At 41.7% G+C, this 17,916-nt stretch overlaps 1 long non-coding RNA gene across 1 annotated transcript in view; it reads right to left on the bottom strand.

The window, feature by feature from the left end:
* Nucleotides 1-514: 514 nt before the first annotated feature.
* The window catches only part of LOC310766876, a 47,005-nt gene continuing 29,603 nt past the window's right edge, over nucleotides 515-17,916 (bottom strand). Inside the window, exon 3 of the long non-coding RNA XR_014550490.1 lies at nucleotides 515-1,228. This is a non-coding gene — a long non-coding RNA (uncharacterized lncRNA). The remainder of the gene's footprint in view (nucleotides 1,229-17,916) is intronic.

The raw sequence follows: 17,916 nt of genomic DNA, 5'->3' as shown, positions 1-17,916 counted from the left end.
TGCCATATTGGACTGAACCAAGGGAACTCAATGGAGCGCTAAACACATATTCCAGCTTTATTCCACTGTTGTTCTCATGTCCTTGGTTAATTTATATACGCTGCCCAGATTTGCCAATCTGAGCTGCTGACTGTAGTATTGTTTAGGTAGTCAATTACACTAAGATCAAAATAAAGACACAAGGGAGGCCATGATTATTCAGGGGCTGTTTTTCTCACTTTTAACAAACCTATCTCAACTATATTCCTCAAATTTACAACCAATTAAATAGGTTAACTGGGGACAATGCTTGTAAAAACTAATCACCCTTCATTTCTGATAGTGCTTATACAGTTTCAAGTTGTACTACAAATCTTAAAAATTCCTGCTCTGCCCGCATTTGGATGCAACTGATCTGTCAATGAAGCTGATTAGAACCGTCATTTTGACTTCATGAAATAAAAATTGGGCTCTTGGGCTTTATTTTTATTGCTGCTTTGTATTTGCACATGGGAAGGGGGGGGGAGATGGGGAAAAAATCTTGATGCTTCAGACTGGATTTGTATTGCTGGAAATGAATGCGGTGGAAAGGATGAGGTAGCATGAAATCCTGACAGAAGTCCCAGATATCTGAATGTGATGATCTTCCACATTACGGTGCCAACTCCAGAAGCATATGATGAATGTGCTCTCATGTAGCAAGTCAGACATTTTATGACACATGGTGCCAATTTTAAATGGATCGGAAGTGGTGTTCACCTGCTAGTTTGCTTTGGCTGCCTTTTCCTATTTAGATCAAGCTCTATCCATGACTCTAACTTGGGAAAGAAGAACAAAATAGCCCCATCTTTGACCAACAGCTACAAGAAAACTCCTCCGATGTCTGGTCTGGCTTGGCATACGGCGCATTGAAGAAAACCTTTGAGATCCTTACGTGTCGTCCCTTGTTATGTGGCAGCTCTCCAGTCTAATGCTACAGGCCCATTAGTATCAGGGTATCAGCAAAGCGGAAGATTTTTTTTAAAAATTTTTTTTTGATGAAGCGTTAATGCCGTTGTGGATGAAGGGTAATCGCCAATGTCATGACGTCACAGGGGGGCTATAATTGCCCATCAATCTGTAGGCTCTTTCCCTTGATCTGCAGGTTCTCATTACTGGCAATAATGTTGCTGGTGTAATCATGCATATACTTGGTATTCCTCTGGCCAGGATGAAGCTGTAGGAGCTAATGTATTCTGAGTCAGACCAACTGCCGCTCATGAAGGGGGGGAAAGAGAGAGGGAGAGACTTGCTTGAGTAACCGTAATAATTGGAAAATTATTTTGATAGCCTGAAACAATCTAATATATTACAGAATTTTATTAAAATAATATCAAATCAAATTAACTGCTATTCCATAATGAATTAGGTAACAAGGTAGGCAGATATTAATCGGCCCTGGCTCCCAGGCAGGGGAGCCAGGAATTTATTAGCTCTTGCAGGTTGTATGAAGGCGAAGTCAGAAATCAGTATCACAGGCTGTGAAGGAAACCCCTGAGACAGGCACACTCTTCTCTCTCCCTCTCTCTTTTACTTCCCTCCTAACTTCCACTTTATAATCCATCATTAAACACTTGTATTCCTTTTATGTAAGGCCTTTTGCATTTATTTTAATAAATTAATTGCTTTTCAATTTAATCGTCGTACAATTTAACAGTTGTATATATTTTGCGAGCAGATTATCTGAATAACCTGGGTGCTGATATTGGGCAATATTACTCTGCTGCCCACTTAGAACTAATCTCTAGGAAGATTACACCCCCACCCCCACCCGCTGCCACCCCACCCCCACCCCCCAGCTTGTTTGAATAGCAGGAACAAGATGATTGCCAAGCTAACTAGTGCACCATTTAATGTGGAGATAAGCCATGCTTACTATAGCTATAGCAGCCTGGAATGCAAGGTAACAGCGCAAGCAAATGTTTTTCGACTTGGTGCTCATTGAGCTAGGGCAGACCTGTCCAGCCGGTTGATCGTGGGTGTCCCTGGTCAATCCTGGTTGATTGTGTGAAAAAAGAAAAATAGAAAAAGCTGAACAACTCTGGTCTCTCCCCTTCAAAAAAGTTCAACAACCGTGGTCTCTTTCTCTAAAAAAAGCTCAACAGCTATGTTCTTTCCCCCTCAAAAAAGCTTTGGTTATCCTTCCCCAAAAACCGGCCAATTCAATGGGTAGATCACTGCCAGTTTATTTATAGTGGTAGTAGATCACAATCTCTTGGAAGCTGGGCACTCCTGAGCTAGGGAAGGCACAGTAGTTGCCTTATACCACCTGCTCAGGTTTTGATTGGCGATATCAGGGACTGAGCCTTATACACGCAATGCATGTGTTCTTGAATTGCCCTGGTCTATGATCCGCAATAGGGACGCAGGTGGCTCTGTGGGTTAAACCACAGAGCCTAGGACTTGCTTATCAGAAGATCGGCGGTTCGAATCCCTGCGACGGGGTGAGCTCCCGTTGCTTGGTCCCTGCTCCTGCCAACCTAGCAGTTCAAAAGCACGTCAAAGTACAAGTAGATAAATAGGTACCGCTCTGGCGGGAAGGTAAACGGCGTTTCCGTGCGCTGCTCTGGTTCGCCAGAAGCGGCTTAGTCATGCTGGCCACATGACCCGGAAGCTGTACGCCGGCTCCCTCGGCCAATAAAGCGAGATGAGCTCCGCAACCCCAGAGTCGGCCACGACTGGACCTTATGGTCAGGGGTCCCTTTATGATCCGCAACATCCATTCTTGCTTTGTAGCAGTGGGGCTTATATTCCAGGTAAAGAGTGGAGAGACTGGAGTCGTGTTGCTGTGGGGTTTTGGTTGCTGAAGTTGGCACGTTCTTTGTGTATCTGAGTGAACTGACAAGGAAAGTTTGCAGCAATATCTGTGTAGCCACAAGCTCTCCAAATACAGCAGTTGCACAGGTAGCTTTCTCATGTGTAGGGATGGGCAAACCTGTCCATTTTGGTTTCTCACAGTTTCTCATTTTTCCAACCTAAAGTTCAGCCTTCCACACTTCAGTTTGTGTGTGTTTTAATGTTCTGATAAAAACTCACCAGCATTTTAGTGTGAGTGTTTGGCCTAAGATACATATTTTTGCAAAGCAATTTCACAAATATAAGGCATTTTTGTAACTTATTTCCCCTAACATACAGTATGTGTCTTCAAGTCCCTTTCTCTCTAGTATATGTACACATTGTTGCACACATGGCTGGAGAGATGCTTTGCAAAATTCAGAGAAGTGTGAATTTTTAAGGAGGGCTATGTTTCGGGGAGTGTGAATTTCATAGGTTTGCCTTTAAGTGTCAGCTGAATTGAACTCTCCCATCACTAATACTGAGAAACGTTTAACGCTTCTTTGTCAAATCTGTTTGAGGCAAATTTCACCTAAACAGACTCGATAAAGAGTTTCCCCAAAATGCCTTGAGAACCATAGCGGTCTTTATTCCTTTTCCTTTTTTTTACTGCTTTCCACTCTAAGCATTTTTTTAAATGTCTTCCTAGAGAGAAAATTAACGCTGTGTATTTTCCACAGTTGAGTCTGATTAATTTCACAGATGCCACCTGTTCAAATTCCTATTTCTTAAATTTATTTTTATTTTTTATTTGGTCAAAAGAAACATGCTCAGGTTCAATTTGCCAGCTTGGGAATCCAAGTTTCCTGTAGGAAACCTGCAATATTTTATATTGCACACTGTGAATCTGAATACAAAATTTATTAAAGCAAAAAAAGATGGATTTGCAAATGTTAAAAACACTATTAATTTTAGGGTTATAGTCTTTAATTCATAAATTATATGGTACTTTAAATAAACCGTGGTTAGTTATACAAATTTCCCATAGAGATACTGAAATGTTTATAGATTGTAACCATAATATTTGTGGTATTTTTCTTAATGTTTGAGGTGCTAATTTATCCAAAACGGGGCTAAACTGCTCAGGGATATATATCTGCTTTAGACAGAATGATATTTTGTTAAGGACTGTTGCTAGAGATCACCACAAAATTCTTCAACCAGAAACAAGCAAAACAATGTTTAATACGATAATGAGGTACTAAATTAGCTTATGGCACGCTTTTTCAGGAAATATCAAAACTAAAATCTCACAGGAGTGCTGCTGTGCTTTTCTTTTCTAAAGCATAAACGAAACAACCAGTTTCTACACTACAGTATGCCAAACTGAAATTCTAGCTTATTTCCTAGAGAGTGATTTTTGAGTAGTGGTCCATAAGAAAGCCTTGACTGCAGAAACCAAATGTTTATCTAAACCTGTTGTGTTTGTCTGAGACAGACCGTACAAAAAAAGCCATGATATTAGTATATAATTTGGCATGTGAAAGAATAGGGGGAAAACAGAATGTGGAATAATTGAACTGAGGATTTATATTCAGTGAAACCTAAGGCCAATTTAGGATAAAGTTACTTGGGGTGGGGCGGGGTGTTGTTCTGGGGGCTATGTAAATATTTTTATCATGGTGTCAACTGCGCTGTGACAAAACCCTTAGCCTACTTTGGAAAACATTTAAACCAAATATATGGACATTCACGCTAAGCAGACAGAATTTTCTCAAAATGTATATGCAAAATTCCGACTTCTTTTATTTGCCAATAATATTTTATTGTTTCTATTGATTTAGAATGATTCTGAGTAACAAAACTTTTAAGTAGGTTGGATATAAAATAATCATTGTCATCATCCTCTAGTTATTGGATTCACATGTAAGGAGTGAACACATACAGTGTAACTGATGTCATTCATGCACGGTGTATGTTTAACAGTTCTGCACCAAACTATTTGGGGTGATCAAAGTTAGAAGTGTTTCTTTTCCCTAAGGCCTGAAATTAAAAATAATGGAAGATATGGAAAATATAAATATTTTTCTTTTGGAATAACCATCACCACCACAGAATTCTTTTGATTTCAATTACGTTTTGGTAGACATGCCAATGCTACTTGAGTTGTTCAGTTTCTGAACCAAACAGAAACATTTAAGTGTAATTCTTACAAATCAGCTGTTCAGTTTTCTGCCATTACAAATGCACCACCATCATCTTCTAAACATTCGGGAAATTAATGACATGCCTTTTCCCCAATACATTATGGTTTGTTTTCAGCTAGGCCCTACTCAGAGTATACCCATTGAAATTAATGAACTTAAATTAGTCATGTCCATTGACTTTACTGGATTTCCTCTGAGTAGGATTAACACTCAACACCACTCATTATAGTTCGTTGCCATAAACTGTAGAAATTCTGTTGAGAACATTTGGTTGTGCAGATTTCTCTCTAATCACTTGTGAACACTTTAGAAAGTTTTGAAATCAACAACACTAGTTGCTTATGCACTATTAGACTCAAAAACATTTAGGAATACCAGGACACATTCAACACCTTATTTAGAGTCACTTCAGACATGTCTATGAATTCATGCCACAAAGAGAATCTTATAGTTCTGACTATGGGTGCTGGTGAGCTAGGTTCCCTGTTCAATAAAACATAATAAAAGGTATGGGGAAAACCTGTGCTTCTACAAGGCAACATCAAAATATTGATCTTCATTCTAAGTATTCATGGAAACATAGATTACAATTTGTGGCAAAATCTATTCAAAGTCAACTGATGGTCCTGATCACTAAGAGTGAGTTTCCATTTCGTGGATCACTTGTTGATGGAAACGTTGGGAGGGTTGGCATCACAGAACAAGAACTACAGATGTATCTTATGTATTCCAGTCAACACCATGTTTATTCATGGAGCTGGCTCACCTGTGTGAGTCACTCCTTTCTTACATATGAGACTATGTGCCTTGCTTGGTAGCAGAGAAGACTGAGGAAGATGAGAAGTGGTTTTCCATTTGCTGCAATGGGTCAATCCATCTGAGGCCCATCAAAAGGCACGTCCTCCAACCCACAGAGAAGACATTTGCTCTATCAACTCCCATTTCTTACAGTACTCTTCCCCATACCCCCTTAAGTACTCATTATCTTTAAAGCAATGGAATGGAAAGAAGCTTGTGATAGAATAACTACAAGAGTTAATATTAGCGTTAGGTTGCTTTGCTTGTTAAAAGCTAACCTAAGCAGGGAGGGAGGAGAAAGAGGAGAAACTTTTGCGAAGTGAAGCCAAGTTATTTTAACTTTTTTCTTTCTTTTTTTGGCTTAAATTAATCAAGTGAGAATGATTGTTTTAAAGGACCGAAGAGTTCACCACGGCTCCAGAAAAAACATCAAGTACAAGAGCTTAGATTATGGCAGGAGACATGCAACAGCCCACGCATTAAGCTTGAAATCTGTGCTCACACCTGCCCTAACTCATTTTCTCCCCATTGCGTTTATTGAGATGACACGATGTCAGTAGAATTTTACAAACTTTATGACAAAATTGTGACAGATCTGCAATGGCAGAATGACTTATGGAAATGTTGGAGTGGTTTCTCAATCAAGTCTCTGGATAGTTTGTGATGCCATTGTCCTGTAGGTCACAAGTCAGTCGCTACCAAGGAGACATCACTTGGGGCTCATCCAAAGCTTTGCCATCTGCTGGAAGCGGGGGAAGGGGGGAGGGAGGGTGGGAGGGTGAGTTTTGAAATGTGAGTCCCGATGTCTTCAGATCCAAGCTACCGGCAGTTCCTATCACATTCTCAATTCTCCCTAGGTTTTTCTTTCCTTCGTTTCAAACTGTAAACTTGAAAGGATTTGTTATCGTTGCAATGGGTTGCATCCTATTAAATCATACTCCAAGTTAGACCTATTGAAACCAATGGACCAAAGTTACTTGTGGCTAACTTAAACCCATTGATTTCAATGGGTCTGCTCTCTTGAGCATGGCAACCCAGTGTATAGGCTTGGCTGAGCTGCCCAGAACAGAACAGAACAGACAAGGCTGTGTGTACCATGTGACTTGCCCTGTGCCCCCTAAGCTAGCCTGCCCCCCTCAAACACATTGGAGGATGCTGCCCTGTGACATAATTGCTTAAGTCACATTCAACTGCCCACTATGTTTAACAGTGCCATCTTGTCATTTGCCTGCAAAATATTTTAGGCCAGCCTTGAATGTATGGAATCAGTTATGCCACGGCCTCAATGCCCTTTCTGTAATATGGGAAATAGAACGACCTAACCAGCCTTGTGACAATGGGAAGCGAAAATAGCATTAGGGAGGAACGGAAAGGTAACTGGCTTGTTTGAGGAACTCCCCAAATGTCTCATCCCTCTAGGAATAGCACTTTCAATGGAAAGTGAAGGGCCATTCTGATGCCAGAGCCCAGTACACCAATCATCTCCTTCCACTGTCTTCTCTATTTGCATAGCTGAGCATTCTGAGTTCATAACGCCAACCTAGATTGTATTTCACATCTCAAATACTCTTGCGATTTTGTGAGCATCTCACTCATAGAGAAACATTGTTTAAGCTGGTGTTATGATAAGAAACCTCTAATAAGCACGATTGGTGGGAGGGCAAGTATTCAGTAAACATTCAAGAGTAATGGATGTGCAAATTATAGAAATAGCCCTAATAGTGATTTTCTGCCACGAGAGCTGTACAACTGAAAAATCTACAATATATTAGAATAGATCAAGATGCAAGAAGCAATAATTCCCCCCACAACCTACCACCTTGCCAGGATTTTCCCTTGAACTAGCAATAATTAATGGGGCTTGAGGAAGGGAAAAAGAAAAAGAAAGTATTCCACCCATTAACTAAGGCTCCAACATTGGCTGAGAATAATTGTAATATTGAATAATAATATATCACAGCAGATTAAGCCGTTTAATTTTTCTTCTAATGAAATATAGAGTCAAATTTGGAAAGCCGGTTGGGGGAGCAGGGTCCATGCAACGGTGTCCACATTTCTGTTCAGCTAAAACAGAGAGAGGATTCTCAACTTATTATGACCCTCATTTTGTGATACTGCCAAGTCTCCTACAATCGCTCACTTAGTTTAGCTGTGAGGAGATTTACACCATCACTTGTAGAAATTGATGCTTCCCATTCCCCCAAGAGTCTCTGATATATCAGGTAGTAGGCACCCTTGTTTAATTTCCACCATCCTCCCATTTATAAAAGGCTGAGTAGGATTGCAGAAAAGTGGGCATGATGCACACGCCGTCTAGCGCATCCTTGGTATGGAAAGCACATCATGCAGTCCATTCGGTATCGCAGCATCAGCCGTTCTGTCTTTGCAACCCAACACCAGGTACAGAACCACACATTCGGCTCTGAGATGGATTGTTTTATAGCAGACTGACCTGCCGGTCGATAAATCACCACCAGATCAGGAGGCAAGCTGACAAACCTACCCAAGATTTGCTGGTGGGATATGAGTGCGCTGAGAGAGGATGAGGCCTTTTAGCTCTCTGTCACCCCCTCTCCTCTTCTGACCTTCCCATATCATACTTTTCCCTGCTCACGACCCCGTCAATGGCGGTCTCTTGTACCTTCTCCTGTCTTCTCCTTCCTAGGAACATAATTCAGTATTTGCCCACATGCTGCAATTGTCTTTTCCAAGCAGATGCTAATCGAAGAAGTGCTTTGAGCCAAACTAGACTTGGTAACCCACTGGGAAAATATGGGGTATATGGATTTAGGGGATTCAACCATTTTCAAGACAATTTGGGGGGAATGAACTAGGGCACAATGGAATGGCTGAGGGTATCCTGGCTGATTTCTTAGATCTATAATCAGAGCTTTTCGATTGATAGACTGTGGCATTGCATTGCATGTTGGGTAAATGAAGATGGTGGGCAGCCACCATAGGTGGGAGACAGGTTTTGCTCCCAGACCAAAGGGCACTGCCCACCCAGAGCTAAAACAGCCACCCAGAGGTTCAAATGGACTTGGTGGGGAGTGACAGTATGGCCAGGTCAGTCTGGCCCTCAGCCAGTGTCCAATCTAGTTGACCACCGGCCCCAGGGCCAAGCCTGAATTCCTATTATCGGGGCTGCCAAATCATTGCGCTGTCTGCATTTTGCAGAGAAGAGCGAAGAAAATAGAGGCAAACCTGAAAGGTCTTTCAAACTTAGGCAAAAAATGCAGGAGAGCCAGTCAGAGGTCCTGTAGGTCAAAACAGGGCAGGAAACAATGGCATCATGCAGGAAGCATCATGTTGTCAGCTTCAGCCACCCAGCTAATTGGAGAAGTCGCTCCGTTAAGAAAATGTTGAAAAACTGGAGAGCTGACTACTGTTCAAAGTGCTTGTTCAAAACTATTTTATGCTTGCAATTTGTTGTCCAGGTGCTCTTCTCCTGCAGGCTGACGTAAGGATCTCTTTCCATTTGAAGAACAGAAAGTGATTAATGGGATGATTTCTCTCCTGGCATGCCACGAACCCTTTCACAATTTGGATGCGGTGGTCGGGGAAATGAATAGGAAATTCAGATGAGCCTTCACAAGCTGAGCATACCAGCCCAGGATAACATGACCGTGGCTGGTTTATATTTAATGACTCTAACATTACAGTACTATTTGTTTATTTAAAGCTGAACTTCTGTGCTCAGTCAAACTTTAGACACATTATTTAAACATAAGTCAATTTGCCAATTGCGTAGCTATGGCTATTTCCTTCCATAAGCGGTTAATTATTAAAGAGAAATGTTTGTAAACAAGAGCTTTTCCTCTCAGCATTCATATTCTTCTCCTGCTCGCTCATACTGAGATGTCAAGGCACACCTCAGTTCACTGTGACTTAAACAATTCTTTTCTGGTTTTGCTGGTTGTTGTAGCTTTGGCAAGGTCAGCATACAAATGTCAGAAGGAATGGGTAACTTTTGTTTAGTGTGAAGCAGGAAAAAAACCTCTCTATCTCAGGGTTGGGCAGAGTTTACACCGAACTGATTAAGTAACAATATCCTGAGGCCTGGTAAAGTGTAATAAATAAATAAATGTTAAGGAGCATTTTGTCTATGTATTATCTTTTTCAGCGCTATTCACTTCTCTCACAGTCAGCACCAACCCATTGGCAATATTATCCCCTCCCTGTTTTTTTTTTTACTTTTAAGATATATGCCTTTTTGTAAATACTCATGCTTAGGAATCCTACTTAAAAAAATTCTTTGACTTCTACATTGTTTCCCATATATTGGCAATTTGCTGAAGTATCTTGGAAAGGAATAGTGAGACTGTGCTAATGCTTTTAATATTAACCTTTAAGCATGGTCTGAAATGAAATGAAAACATAACATTCGTATGTAAATCCGGCTACATTTCAACTCGTCCCTTTCATTCCATCTGGTTTCCCTCTTTTTGTGAGACAAAGAATAACAGGTTATTAAGAATAATGTCTATATGTTAGGTGTGCATGTATATGTTGGACCAGGGAAGAAGGTGAAGATCTATTTCCCTTGTTAAAGTCCTATGGAATTTAATAGGACTTAGCTCATCTACGGTACATTATGTCATTCTCCGGAGGATTATTCTGCTGCTCTGAATTTCTAGACCATGCTTCCAGCATGCAAAGGAAGTGATTTGAATGAAACTTTCTTGAATTTTCTAAGCTTTTTTTTGGGGGGGGGGGACAGGGGAACCTATAGAAAAAATGTATCATTTTCACAACCCAAGAATGATCTCAGGGAATCAAGGGCAAAGATGGCTGCTCTGACATACTAGAATACAATAAGTATGGATGGAGCCTGTAGCCTTCCATATGTTGTTGGACTTCATCTCCCATCCACCCAAGCCATCATGGACAATGGTTGGGGTGATGAGAGCAGAAAATCCATCAACATATGGATAGCCACAGTTTTCGCACCCCCTGCTATAGCAAATTTTGAACTGGTTCGGTTGAGTTCACTTAAAATAATAATAATAATAATAATAATAATAATAATAATAATAATAATAGGCCTCAAACTGCTGAACGAGAAAGAGTTAACCATTTGTCCCTAATTTTCTTTCACGAATGTGTGATTATTAGTCTGAATTATTGCGAAGACACAATGTCTTTATTCTTCCTGTCAACTCTGTGTGAGGAAGAAGTCTGGATTAGCGATTCCTAGGGATCAGCAGCAGATTTGATGCAGGCAAGCAGGGGGACAGCTAACTTTTTGAACCTAAGAGGGCTTTCCTGGGCAAGGGTGACAGTTGTCGTGTCTTTAGCCTGGATTTGAATTTGAATCCTATCTGCCAGAGCAGCCGATGCTGTGACTTGGCAATATAATATAATAATCTTCGCGACACAAATGTCGGGCGTTTTTGTTGTACATCCTAAAAGAGATTTAGGTAATTAATGTTAAATTGATGATATTTTTTAAAAAAACCCACCCCATTCTCTCTCTGTCTCTCTCATACACACATAGGCCTACTGTACTAACTAATTTGTATCTGCAATAAATATGAGCAAATATTTAGAGGACAATCTGCTTGCGGCTGTCTGGAGAAGATTTGGATCTGTATTAACAGCCGCTGCCCAATCACGTCAACTTGTATTCCTACACACTTACTTAAGGATGTTTCATTGGACTCATTGGACGCACTTCTGAGCAATGTGCTTCAGAAAGTATTGCAAAAGACCACTTCCTTTCATTATGGGTGCCAGAGAATTGTGGGAACTGGAAGGGAAATTGATCATGTTCGCTTATTCGTCCCATGTCCAGAGCAGAAATTAATTCAGCAAATCTGAAAATGATACCTCATTTACTACATCCCTCCTCCTGTGTTTGCATTGTACTTCTTCTGCATTGAGATGAATGGGGTGGAATAATGTAATAATAGCACAATTTATATTGTTAATTGTGCAGGTTGTGCAAGTTATGTAATTATGCCATGGTGGACATAGTTTTTGGCAGAAGGCAAACTGCAGCAGATTGGAAACAGTGCTGCATGCGAAGAATACAGGGTGAAACGGAAAGCCTTGTTGCATCTCTTATTGTGGGAATGTCTAGGGTGAACCTAAAGGGGATATCTATGTCTGTCTTCTAGTCCTTGTCAATTCTGCATGTGCTCATGTGTAAGTCCACTCCACCCAATTTCCGAGATGTTTATTTAAAGACCCATATTAAGATTCATATTTAAATAAGTATCTATGTGCATATTTTATCTCAAAATACTTATTTAAATATGTGTTTTATCTCAAAGTACACAGTTCTAAATGTATTTTGTTCAGATATACACTTAAAAAAATGCATTATGGTTCCCCACCACTGCATTAAAGTAACTGAAATGGGAAGGGGTGGACAACAATCCTAAGGATTTAGGACTTTCAACCAGTTGAAGAATTTGCAGTAAATGAAATTGAGGAAGTGTCATAGCTTGAAGGGGAGGGTCTGGAGTTTTGCATGTAGGGTTTTAATTCCCCAAATGCCCAGGTAAGGCTGGGAAAGAACTCTGTCCGAAAATCTAGAAACTCTGGAGAGCCAGGAAATGTAAGGTAAAGGTAAAGGGACCCCTGAAATTTAAGTCCAGTCGCGGACGACTCTGGGGTTGCGGCGCTCATCTAGCTTTATAGGCCAAGGGAGCCGGCATTTGTCCGCTTCCGCAGACAGTTTTTCCGGGTCGTGTGGCCAGCATGACTAAGCCGCTTCTGGCGAAAGCAGAGCAGCGCACAGAAACACCGTTTACCTTCCCACCAGAGTGGTACCTATTTATCTACTTGCATTGGTGTGCTTTCGAACTGCTAGGTTGGCAGGAGCTGGGACTGAACAACAGGAGCTCACCACATTGCAGGGATTTGAACCGTCGACCTTTCAATCGGCAAGCCCAAGCGGCACAGTGGTTTGACCCACAGCGCCATGTACCTTCCTCTGTTCCCATGATTTCACAAAGGACAAAAACTCTACGTGTGTGCTCTTTTGCTATATTGAAGGGTGTGTGAGATCCCTTTGCAGTGCTTTTTACTTTTTTTTAAAAAAAATCTTTATTATTATTATTATTATTAGAATTTATATACTGCCCTGTACCCGGGGTTCTCAGGGCGATTCACAGAATAAAATCAAGATAAAAAACCACAAAATACCTAATAAAAATAAAACAACAACCCAATAGTGCCCCCCCCACAAATAACAACAAACAAACAAACAAAAAATACCTCCCCCAGTTTAAAAGGCCACAGATTCCTGGAAGAAGACGAATGTTTCTGTTTGGTGGCTAAGGAAACATAATGAAGGCACCAGGTGAGCTTCTCTGGGGAGAGTGATCCACAAGTTGGGAGCCACTGCAAAAAAGGCCAATTCTCATGTTGCCTCTCGTGGAAGGTCTATTGATATGGGGAGAGGCGGTCCTTGAGGTACTTTAATCAACAGATGCCACCACTAATTGATAGAAAGGATTTATTTAATATTTTATTTTTCAGCCAAAAGAGCTTCAGTAAACAAATAAGTGTTCATGGCATAGGGGGACGTTACATCACCCAAGGAGTTTATATAATAATCTGAATATTCCACTCACAAGTATTAGAGGCAAAATGTACCAGTCCATCCAAGCACAAGTTCCTCTCAGCACTATATCTATTTTTCCCCCTTCTTTCCCCTTATATGTTGTTGTAAGAGTGGCCTGTTTTCCATTTGATCTCAGAAGCTAATGAGTAAACTGATTAGCTGTCTGCTAATCTAGTATATATTAGTTCTATCATTTCCAGTTATCCTGCTGTAATGCTTATTTCGGCTGGCTTCCGTCTTATACCGCTTGTCTGCTACAACAGACTATTAAAGTTCCACGCTGCATCTAAACCTAAATTCTTCCATCTCCTGTGTGTCAGATCTCATCCTACATTCAACATATTCTTCTGTGGTTTGTAATTCTATAGTTTGCGTTAATAACTTTTAAAAGCACATCTCTGCCACCTCAGTCTTCGCTGGTATCTATGTTTTATCAACCGCAACCAGGTCAAAAACTGGAATTTATTGATCTTTATAATATTGATCTTAATTAGGTTTATGGTCAGGAAACTTTTCTTGCTATGTTTAGGAGCAAAGGGACATAGGAAGCTGTCTTGTGCTGAGTCAGACCATCCATCCATTGAGTTCAGTATTGTCTACAGCAATTGGCAGAGGCTCTCCAAGAGTTTAGGTAGGAGACTTTCCGATTTCCGACCTGGAGGTGTGTGATGGCCTGGGATTTGGACTTGGATGCTGAACCTGAGGGATCCCAGCCTGCACAGAATTCTCCACCTCCAGAACCAGCTGAGCCGGGGCTGGGGCATGAGCCTGAAGGGTCCTCACCTGTGCTGGATCCTCAGGTGCAGGCATCAGCTGAGTCTGCTCTGGCTCCTGAGGTGATGGAGGACCCATTGCCTGCAGGTGCTCCACTCTCAGCCCTGTCAGTACTTCAGCTACTACGGACTGCCTCCACGTTGCACCTTTGACCACGGTCCGGACTTGGACCTCGCCGCTCGGGTAACCCACGGGACCAGCACAAGGTGCTCGGGATCGAATCAGGGACCATCAGCATTCAGAGCAGGTGCTCTACAGCCCATCCCCTCAAATGTAATACCACAACTGGCTATTAACTTTAACTGGAAGCTGCTTGGGGCACAGACCTGTCTTTCCTGCATTTCCTACTTCTACTCAGTTTTATTATATAGCACCTTTCCTGTTACGACACCTATTATTAATCGTGACCAACTGATCAAATACTTTTGTGATTCCTCCCGTCTTGCTCCAAGGCCTCTTGGTTTTATGAGAAACGTTGCATTGGGATTGCTGTTGTGTTTTTGTTTTTTTTAATAAAAATGTTAAAAGCTGCTATCATGTACTCATTTACCTGACATGGCAAAACCCCCCTGTATACCTCCTTGAATAAAAGATCCCTCTGTGCCAAAGAGGGATTGTCAAAGAGAACAGCTCTGGTTTACCTGGTCTCCCAGGACAACAGACTTGATGGCAGCCAAAGAGATCCAAATGCAGTCAAGCGTGACAGCCAACATCAAAGCGGGAATGCCACACCTTGATCCAGAGTTTGCTCTACCTGCCAGGGCAAACCTATTAACATGACCACCCTGAGAATTCAAAGGAGCACACACACACACACACACACACACACACACACACACACATATACGCGCATACAGTCCTACCCTTCAAGTCTTGAAACAACTTTTTATTTTTTAAAAAATCCCAGTCTAGACAGACTTTTCTTCAGAAATCACCTACACTGACCTAATTATTCAGATCATGGGCTTTAAGCTTTGCTCTTTCCAAAGACCCAAGAAGAATAGCTAATTTCACTTAATGGAATAATTGAATGTCATAATTACGTTCAAACCCCCCCCCCCCTTTTCCAACAATAAGGTTTTAGCCAAGTTGCTGTCCCTCTTTGTAAATCTGTTAATAAATAGGCGGCTCAAACAATATGCTGGCTCCTTTATTGTTTCCTCACTTGGCTTTTTGGACTAGCTTAGGCTGACAGGGCGTGTGTGAGTGTGTGTGTGTGTGCATGTTTCTCTGATGACTGTTTTTGTCTGCAATTGTCTGGTGGGATCAGGGGAGTAAGGCTTTTGTTTTCATCCGTGAGTTCGTTTGCCATGATTGGGAAAGCAGGGATAGTCCAGGTTGGGGTCTAGAGATACGTCTTGAATGGGCAGAAATGCGACTGTGGTCTTAAGCTTACCGACCAGTCAATGCCAATCAGAAAAACTGAGATTCACCTTTGAAGTGAATCAGGTCTGGGTGTCAATGGGAGAGCATCTGGGAAGATCGTGTAGAGCTCCCTCCCCAAGCTTTATGGATGGAGAGCTCAAGAAGAATGATGTAAAGCTGTGCTGTTCTGGGGGTTCTCCCAACTCCCTAGACAATTTTAGGGGAGGACCAGTGGGAGGAGGATGGAGAACCTATTGTCCAAGTGGAAGCCCATGTGCAAGGTCTTCCTTATGCAATTCCTGCCCAACTCTATTTTCTGTACAGGTTTTATGCCTCTGACAATGAAGCTAGGACAAAGCCATGGTTCTATTTTTTCAATTATTATTGCTAAAACTGTCCCACCAGAGTGGTGCATGCTCTAGTTATCTCCTGCTTGGACAACTGCAACGCGCTCTACCTGGGGCTACCTTTGAAAGTGACCTGGAAACTACAACTAATGCAGAATGCGGCAGCAAGACTGGTGACTGGGAGTGGGCGCCAAGACCACATAACACTGGTCCTGAAAGACCTACATTGGTTCCCAGTACATTTCTGAGCACAATTCAAAATGTTGGTGCTGACCTCTAAAGCCCTAAATGGCCTCAACCCAGTATACCAGAAGGAGCATCTCCACCCCCATTGTTTTGAGGTCTAGCTCTGAGGGCCTTCTGGTGGTTGCCTCCCTGAGAGAAGTGAGGTTACAGGGAATCAGGCAGAGGGCCTTCTCAGTGGTGGCACCCACCCTGTGGAACACCCTCCCACCAGGTGTCAAGGAAATAAACAACTACCTGACTTTTAGTAGACATCTGAAGGCAACCCTGTTCAGGGAAGTTTTTAATGTTTGATGTTTTATTGTGGTTTTACTATTCTGTTGGGAGCCGCCCAGAGTGGCTGGGGAAACCCTGCCAGATGGACGGGGTGTAAATAAAAATTTGTTGTTGTTGTTGTTGTTGTTGTTGTTGTTGTTGTTGTTGTTGTTATCGCAACATACAGGGATTGGCCACTAGGTCAGCTGGCTTGACAAACCAAGTCCATCAGTATCAGGTGTAGCATACATCTGAACGCCAATGGCCACGGGCAAACAGTGAGGGAGAGATGTTGCCTTTGTGTGCTCTTTAGAGAAGCATCTGGCTACCCACTGTTGGAAACAGGATACTGGTCTGCATCAACCCATTTGTCTAATGCAACAATGCTCTTCTAATATGTTTGCTTTGGGAAATGCCAGCGCACTTGCAGAAGTCTCAGCAGGCCTCTTCTGAATTAAATTTTAAATGTTTGCCGAGAACACTTCTGTGCCGCCAGGTTCATGCCGACCATTAAGAATTTCATTTTTTTCCTGGAAAAGTTAGCCAGCTGATCTGTTATCCTAGTTTTTTTTTTATTGTATATGTAGCTGTAGTATAATACTCTGGTGTTTGTTTTGTAAAACGAAATTGCATTTTGTTTTATGCTGTTTTAATTTTATTGTTTAATTTTGGTTGAGGTTATGTATGTTCTTACCCTGGGGCCTTCAGGTTAGGAATGCTTCCAATCTATAAAATAAAGAAATAGTTCGAAATCTCTGGTGAGCACCAGGTTGCGGAAGCTTGAGTTAGAGATTCCAGGCCTCCATTGTGTTTTATACGAAAATAAGCAGTGGAGTTCCATCAGCAGTTTCCCCTCTTCCTGCAAGCCTATTGCAGCAGTCCTGTAAAGTGTGGAGCAGCATTTGTGCCCTTCCCCCTCCTTATGTTTTCCTCTAACAGCATGTGGGGTGAACCGTATCATCACCATCCCTATGGGGAGTGCATAATCTGATTGACCCATATTCCTTTTTCTAGCGTGAGATGCCCATTTTGAGACCCTCGCTCTCTCCTCCCAACGCATTGCGAGGTTGCTCATATATACTGGCTAGCAAGACAAGCCTAAAACCTTGCATGATGGCAGAATAAGCAATCTCAAATCTGCTGTAAAATAATATATATATAGATATATTTATTTAAAAAATCAGGCACCCCTCTGGCCACATTTGCATAGAGCCCATGTTTGCTGCAGATTTCAAACATGAAGGCACGCCTAATGCTGTGAAGTCCCAGACTTATTCATTTCCTGACTTTAATGTGCTCATATGGCATGTAAAAGTTCAGAAAACAAGGCCTGAAAAGATCACAGGCCATGTTGTCGGCATCTGGGGCCACTTCCTTGCCGTTTGTGAAATGTGGAGACTTTTCCTATGGAAGGTGCTGTATAAATGCCATGTATTATTCCTATTAATATACAGGCAGAATTTTCACCAATATGAAATCGTAAGCCAAGAAGTAACACCCAAGACAAACCATATAGATAGGAGGGAAAACAACATTCCGCCCTCCCCAACTCCCTGCTAGT

Source organism: Podarcis filfolensis, assembly GCF_964270895.1.
Source record: "Podarcis filfolensis genome assembly, chromosome: 1".
Classification (NCBI taxonomy): domain Eukaryota; kingdom Metazoa; phylum Chordata; class Lepidosauria; order Squamata; family Lacertidae; genus Podarcis; species Podarcis filfolensis.
Note: the sequence above shows the minus strand (reverse complement) of the source record. Positions and strands in the feature narration are given on the sequence as shown.